This window comes from Rattus norvegicus, chromosome 5 (genome assembly GCF_021556685.1).
Source record: "Rattus norvegicus strain SHRSP/BbbUtx chromosome 5, alternate assembly SHRSP_T2T, whole genome shotgun sequence".
Lineage (NCBI taxonomy): Eukaryota > Metazoa > Chordata > Mammalia > Rodentia > Muridae > Rattus > Rattus norvegicus.
This window is the reverse complement of record NC_141538.1, coordinates 24,762,934-24,770,840: the sequence shown is the minus strand read 5'-3', so window position 1 is coordinate 24,770,840 and position 7,907 is coordinate 24,762,934.

Here is a 7,907-nt window from a genome sequence, read left to right as displayed (position 1 = left end):
GAAAAGGAAGAAATACAGTTCTATTCACAGATGGCATGATTATCTATGTAAACAGAGACAAAATAAACACCAATAAGCAGCTACAACAAGGTTGCTGGGATACAAGGTTAATGTACATGAGTCAATTACTTCCCTATCTGCTCAAAACGAGCAATTGGAATTCAATATTAAAAATATATCGAGATAAAAATACTTTGCTACAAGCACAGTTGAATGTATATCTGTGCGGAGGAAAACTCCTGCTTAGAATTCCATACTGTGGAAATAGGCTGGAATGTTGCAAGTCCAGAGGAAGATCACCTTCTCTTGGGCTTAAATCCTGGCCCTCCAGAACAGTCACCCCCACCCCAACTCCCGTCCAAACTAACATCTTATCTTGTGACAATAGATAAAAGGTCTTTAGAATATATTGAGTTAGCAGGCAACAAGCTTTTACCAATCCAAAAGCTTAGACTGTCATCAGAAAACACTTTGTGTCTTACATACAGGTTCCCTGAACCTCACCCCCACACCCATGTACCTGCCTCTCTGATGTACACACCTCCATATTATAAACTTGCCTAGACTGACGACTTCCTCTGTGCTGTAAGACTACCAGAACTAAGTGAAACTGCTTCCACATGACAACATGGAATTTGGGGTAACCTAAATCTGTGTTCTCAAGCCGTGGTCTCTCAAAATGACTCCAAAATAAACTATCTCTTATCTCCTTTAAGACGAGAGCTTAAACAAAACAAAACCCCAAACTGTCAACCTGAAAGAAAAAGCCAGATCTTGAGACGCTGTCCTCTGACTTCACACTTGTGCTGTGTGACATAAGAACTGTGCACATACACACCGGTGCACACACGAACAGTAAGTATAAATAAAGTATAGCTTGATGGTGTTTTACTGTGGCTATGAGAACAAATTACCAAAGGCTAGGTGGTTGAAGCAACAAAAACTCCTCCCTCCCAATTGTGCAATCTGGGAATACCTGTTGTATCTTGGGTCTGGATAAAGACTGTGGATCTAACAAGGACCCACCCGTTGGTATCAGGAATTGCCTTTAGCAGTGACACTGTTTGGTCACCGTTGCCATGGCAATGGCCATACATCCCCAGAAGACCTTTCGGTTCAATTCGCACCTCCACCTAGGAACCTTTATGTCACATTCTAAATAAAAGGCAGATTCCCTGCGCCCTCCCCCTCTTCTCTCTTCTTTCTCTAGCCCCTTCCCTTGTCTCATTCCCCCATTAAAATCTCACCATGTGGAACCGTGTTGGTGTTGGTTTGGTGTGCTCTTTCCCCACGGGTGCAGTCGATATCTGATATTATTAATAACTGATATCTGATATTAATAACAACACCACCTCCTAATTTGCAGATAGCCATCTGAAGGACAGGAGAGAAAAACAAGGGGATGATGAGGAAAAAAGGTCGGAAGATGAAGGGAAGAGGGGAGAGTTCGTGAATCATACTACAGAGTGGGCTTCCCTGTAGGAATTGGGAATTAGAGACACACTCTGTTCGTAGCAGTACTCAGTACAAAACTCCTTCGATGTTGTAGTAATTAAGACAGAGCAGATTGGACAGACAAATAGAAGCAGAGAAATAAAGTCAACAAGTACATGGAAGAGATCTCTGACAGAAAACCAAAGAGCGCCTGCTTCGAAAGCACACGGCTCTGAGTCTGACTCCCAGGATCATGAAAGAGAACATGAAGAAGCAGGAAACCTGACGGCAGTCGTCCTACTTGGCTATGGGTGACCAATGACTGTGGGAGGGGAAACAGGAAGAGGAAGAGAGAGAAAGGAGTGGACGGTGGGTATTTCCTCAATAAGTGGATGTCCTCAGGTAAAAATGAACGTAGTATATGGACGTTAGACTTTTATAATAATCACTTTCAGCCTGGCGGTGGCATACATGCCTTTAATCCCAGCACTCAGGAGGCAGAGGCAGGAGGATCTCTGTGAGTTCCAGAACAGCCTGGAACTTGGTCTACAGAGCAAGTTCCAGGATTCCCAGGGCTATAAAGAGAAAGCCTAGGGGGTTGGGGATTTGGCTCAGAGGTAGAGCGCTTGCCTAGCAACCGCAAGGCCCTGGGTTCGGTCCCCAGCTCCGAAAAAAAGAACCAAAAAAAAAAAAAAGAGAGAGAGAGAGAGAGAGAGAAAGCCTATCTTAAAAACCAAACCAAACCATATGAAACAAAACAAAAAAAATTTTTTGATAAATTTAAAATGCAAATCTGTAAAAGTTCTAGAAAATAATATAGGAGATCTGTGGAAAGTTTGGGGAAAGGCTTCTAGCTGTACATTCCACAGAAGAAACACTTGATAAGCTGACCTTCATTAAAAAGAAAAGTTTGCGTGTCATGAAAGAGAGTTCACAGGAAACAGGGTACAGACCAAGAGGTAAAGCAACAAGAAAACACATCCGAGAAAAGATGTGCATTCCCAAGACACCAATAACACTTAAATTTCAACAATAAAAATGTCAAGTGTTAGTGCTAAGAGCCTTTAACCCCAGCACTCAGGAACAGAGGCAGGAGGATAGGTGAGTTCAAGGCCAACCTGGTTTACAAGCAAGATCCTGGACAGCCAAGGGTGGGTTACATGGAGAAAGAGAAACCCTGTCTGAAAATAAATAAAAACTGGGCGAAAGGTCTGAAAGAAGATACAGGAGGAGAGCAATTTGAAGAGAAGTTCAGAATCCTGTAAAACTAGGAGACAGCAAATTTAAAATGAGACCACAATATACATCCATCACAAAGCTAAAATCCAAAGCAGTAATAACACCGAATGCCAATTAGAATGGTGAGACACTCATGAGCCCAGCCACTGGACAGCAATCTAAACTTCCTTAGCAATTTAACTGTGATGTTGTCCTATGAATCATGCTTGAGAGCCATTAGCCATGCTTCTGGGCACTTAGCTGAAAAGTTATGTCCACAAAGCAACTGCCTGTGAATATTTTTATCAGAGTTGTTTATCATTACCAAATCCGGTCACAAGATGTTCTTCAAGAGGTAGAGAAACAAGTGCTCCATCAGCAAAGTGCTGCTTTGTAAGTACAAAGACCCGCGTCTTAGCCTCAGAACTCACATTAAAAAAAAAAAAACAAAAAACAAAAAAACTAGGGTGGACAGTTGCCAGGCTGCATGCCTGGCTCACTGCTAAGGCCCCAGGAGTGCTGCCCGCAGGCTGCTCAGAGTAAGCAGATACGGTCCATAATGGAGATCCTCAGTTCCTGTTTTCCCCAAAGGGAAATAGCAGAGTCTGGGTCAATTGCTGTAGTTCCCAATCTCCTCTCTAGCCAGGCTTTGCTGGCATACTGCATGGAGTCCCTGTCCATGCTTTCCCTCGGGGAGTTCATGCAGCAGGCAGGAAGGGGAAGGCAGAGAGCCTTGTTGCGGGCTGGAAAAGAGAAGGCCTTCTCCAGGAGATTTAGTCATGGCTCCTTACTAGAAATGCAATCTTGATGGAGAGACAGATCTGATGGTGAACGTGAGTGCATACATCTTACTACGGAAGAACCAAGGATTAAATACCTTTTGCAGGAGAAATGCCGAGGAGGAATGCTCATTCTCTGAACACTCAGGGCCTATCTAGATACCTCATGAGCCTGGTTCTTAATGCTATGTGACTTTCCTCAGATAGAGGCCAATGTGGGGGACAAGATCAGGAAAGGGGGAAACCTGCCAGCAAGGGAGTCTCCCATTTTCCGCCAAGCTCAGAGACTATTATGGTGGACTGCAAATTTACTTGGCGGAGTTTTCCCACGAACAGTACCTGAGGAAGGTATAATACCCATGGTTGGTCTTTGAAGGGCCTATGAATGGATACAAATGTGCATATGCACCTATGTACACAGGTGCATGTGTGTACTCCTGTGTACATGTGCAAATGCATACACACACACACACACACACACACACACACACACACACAGACCCCTAATGAGCTATAAAGCCACAAAAAGACATGAGAAAGATCACCATCACAGTAAGTAGCTTTAATGCCCCGCTAAGAATAGGAGGATAGGAAGACTATAAGTTGGAGACCAGACTTACCTACCTAGTAAGTTCTTATTTGAAAGGAAGCTATTTAAATGCATTTTAGAAACTAACCTACAATGACTACAATGTGTGATTTCAACAATATTTAATTCCAGAAACAGCAAAATTAAAGGCATTAAAAATACCAGGGATTACCAAGAGGTTGAGGAACATAGAGAAGTGGTTAAGTATGTGAATTACAGAGGTTGGTAGACATTTTATGTGATACCATAACAGTAGATACATGATATTAAGAATTTGTCAAAGAACATATGATAGAACATTATGTGTGTGCATGTATTTGCGTTATCTGTTTACTTATATGATATATATGTATGTTTATATAGGTATCTATGTGCTTTTTTATCCCCAGCTCCTATTACAAATCTTCCAAAACCCTCAGACTGTAGGTTTTTGGGTGACAAGGGTCTTTGTTAATCAAATGAAATGATCTATGGCTGGGCTGAGATGGAGGGCTCTAAAGAGTTTCAGATTAGAGGTAGTCACAAAGGCTAAGCACGTGGTTAGGGTTAAAGCTTTCAGCCAAAACCACTCACATCCAAAGAGGAGAGGTCAGAAGTCTGAGTTCGTGCCCATGACCAAACCATGAAATCTCAAATAAAACATCTCTGCGTGACAGCTCCTGGAGCCTTTGGTGGGTAGGAAGTGCTACATTCAGGCCAGTTCCACAAGGGTAAGGGCCTTTGCTAGTTCTCCAGACCTTAGCTTTTGGACTTTTTCATTTGTCCAGCTATATCCTCTATAATAAAATTACTCTCACAAGTACAGTTCTCAGGGTGACTTCAGTGAGTCATCCCAGCTAATCATTGAGCCTGGAGTGGGGGAAGGTGAGTACTTTCAAATGCCTGCCCTAGTTAGAGAGCAGTGTGAACGCATGGGAAACATAGGGCAATTTTGTTGAAGATCTTTGCCTAGTTGGGGGTCTGTTGTGAACTGGAAGCACGCTGAATCAAAATTGAATAGAATACTGGAACTCTCAGTGTCAGAGAATTGTTGACAGGATATATTGTATAACACATAGAGGGCTCTGATGAAAACTGTGGTTTTCATTTAATGTTATATCCATCTTGACTCATGATTTATACTAAATGTGTTACTGCAGAAACGTACATTTAGTATGAATGCTGTGTTCTGAGTAGAGGGAGTATATGTGAACTCTCAGTACCATTAGGTCAACTTTCCTGTAAACACAAAAGACTGTTGTTTGTTTGGTCCTTTGAAGCAGGCTTTTTCTGCATATCCCTCACTGTCCTGTAACTCACCCTATAGACCAGGCTAGCTTCAAAGAGATCAAACTGGCCTCAAACTCAGAGATCCACCTGTCTCTGCCTCCCGAGTGCTGGGATTAAAGGCATGTGCTCCTATACCCACCTCAAAGCACTGCTTTAAAGAGTAACAATAATACGGAACTAAAATAACTCTACAAAGCTCTGATAGACATTTGAAGAAGAAAACCTCAGGCACTACAAAATGACATTACAAGGGAATCGATATTAGCCTAGGAGTTCACTAATGCCTCCTTGGAGATGTAGCTTTTAGCTGGAAGGGGAGGGATTAGCCAAGTGACTAATGGAAGAAAAGTGTCCTGGGCAAAGGGGAAAGAATGTGGAAAAGCTTTTCAGTTGATGAACAGAGCCTTGATGCACTCGGCAGCTGCTTAGAGCTCCAGGATAAAGGATGAATGGCTAAGATGAGGCTGGGCAGGAGGAAATGCTTCCTAAGCGCAGAGAGCATTGAGAGCATCATCAGGTCACATTGAAAGCGCTGCTCCCACTGCTGCGCGGGGGACAGATTACAGGCAAGGACAGGTCTAATTACGACTTCCATGTGGTCTGGCCTCCACAGGCTCATTGCTGATCCCCAATATGGTGGGACTAAGAAGTATATGGAACCTAAGAGATGGGGCCTAGTTAAAGGTGATGGATCGTCCGTTAGTGACATTCTCTTGGAAAGAAACTCATACCTGACTTGTGGAATTAGCTGACATAAAAAAACCAAACTATACAATCATGCTCTGGCTTCCTGTTTGTCCATGTGGCCTTCTTCTGAAGTTGGTGACTTCTTTATATTTAGGCTAAACTGTCATACAGTCAAGCAGATTCTCACCAGAGCCTAAACAGATGGGATCATCGATATCTTGGGCTTTAAGCCTCCAATGCTATGAGCTCAATAAAGTTCTAAATGCCCAGCTGTAGGTATTTTGACATAGCAACTGAAAGACGAACTCGTATAGAGACCTCTACAGCAGTATTTATGTTTCAATTACTGAGGGTAGAGATGTAGACAACTTGAAATTTAAATAACTTTAAGAAAAGGAGTTAGAAAGACTCCATGATTAGTCAGGTTTGGATTCATTATGGGGAGCTAACGAGATGATTGCCAGTGTTTTGACATAAGCATACTCTTGACAGTGACAGACTGAGGTGGAGCATACGGAAATGAACACAGAGAGGAGGCAAGACAGTTGGAAGTTTGCAGGACTGATTAGATCTGAAGACACGTGTGCATTAGCGGTTGTGCATTTACTAATGGCGTCTGAAAGATGTCTGGAATGATGGCTCAAAGGTTAAGAGCTTTACTATACATGACTCTCATGATTGAACAGTCTTTATGTAAACCTAGTTAGATTAAAGTATTATTACTTTAGGTCGAAACATGATCATGGTAGAGCACCAATAAAGAACCATCAATGGAATGAATACTCCTTTGGTCAAGAGACTAGAGTCTTTGGCCTAGTCTCTGGCCTAGGCAGGGGCCACCACTTAGGAAGGTAGAACCCTTCCTTAGAAAGTAGGATTACCTTAAGCTACTCTAAAGAGACAGGCAAAATAATTCTCCTTTAATGGGCTAATATATTTTTAATTTCCACAGTTCCTGCCCCCAGCACTAACTCTTCCAGAGCATCATCAATGCTGCTTAAATCTACCGGCTTTTCTGAATTATTCAGAAAAATGTAGGTCTCCCTTTTCTTCCTTCTTTCCCTAGCACTGTTTCGAACTCACTCTTTCTCCAAAACACCGCTTCTCCATCATGGGTCTGCCTGTCCCACGTCTCTGACACCATGCCAGCTAAGAAGCATAGCAATTTCCTTCTCTCCTCTACTCTCCTCCTCTGAGTAGCTTTTGAGGTTTATAGCTTTCGTACCTAATGAACAAAAAAATGAAAAAGGAGGGAACTGACTGTCCCTGTGTATGGTGGAGGAGAAAGTTTATGACAGATATGTGGGAGAACATAGCCAGAGAGAGGCGGGGACATCCGGGAGAGTCCAGAAGAGACGTGATCCTGAACCAGGTGAGGAGAAGGGAGAGCGGAAGGAAGAGAGGGGAACCAGGTGCAACATCTACGAGTCCCAAAAGAGGAGGGGTAAGCACACTGGCTGGATTATGTAGGGGAGAGCAGCTGTGGGGCAGAGAAGCCCAGCAGCCTCTTGTGCTGGAGAAGTTTCGGGTGGGGAATGCCAGCTAGCAGGGCCTTGTAACATGATGGACCTGAGGGATGTAAGAAGAAGCTAATGACCAGGTTTTCTCAGATGTACTAAGGAGGCAGGTTTCTGAAACTAACACCTACCCTGTGCTGTTTTCTTTTTAAATCCTAATAAAATGGTCTCAAGCTTCTGCTTGATTCCATTTTAAAATTCTTTTTATCTTTTTATGTATCCTTATCATTTCATGTTTTGCCTGTGTGCTTGTTTGCGCGAGGGTGTCAGATCTGATGGAACTGGAGTTACAAACAGTTGTGTTGTGAGCTGCTATGTGGGTGCTGGGAGTTCCAGGTTCTCTGGAAGAAGTGGTCAGTTCTCTTAACCACTGGGCCATCCCTGTAGTCTCCTAAAATTATTATTAATGGGACT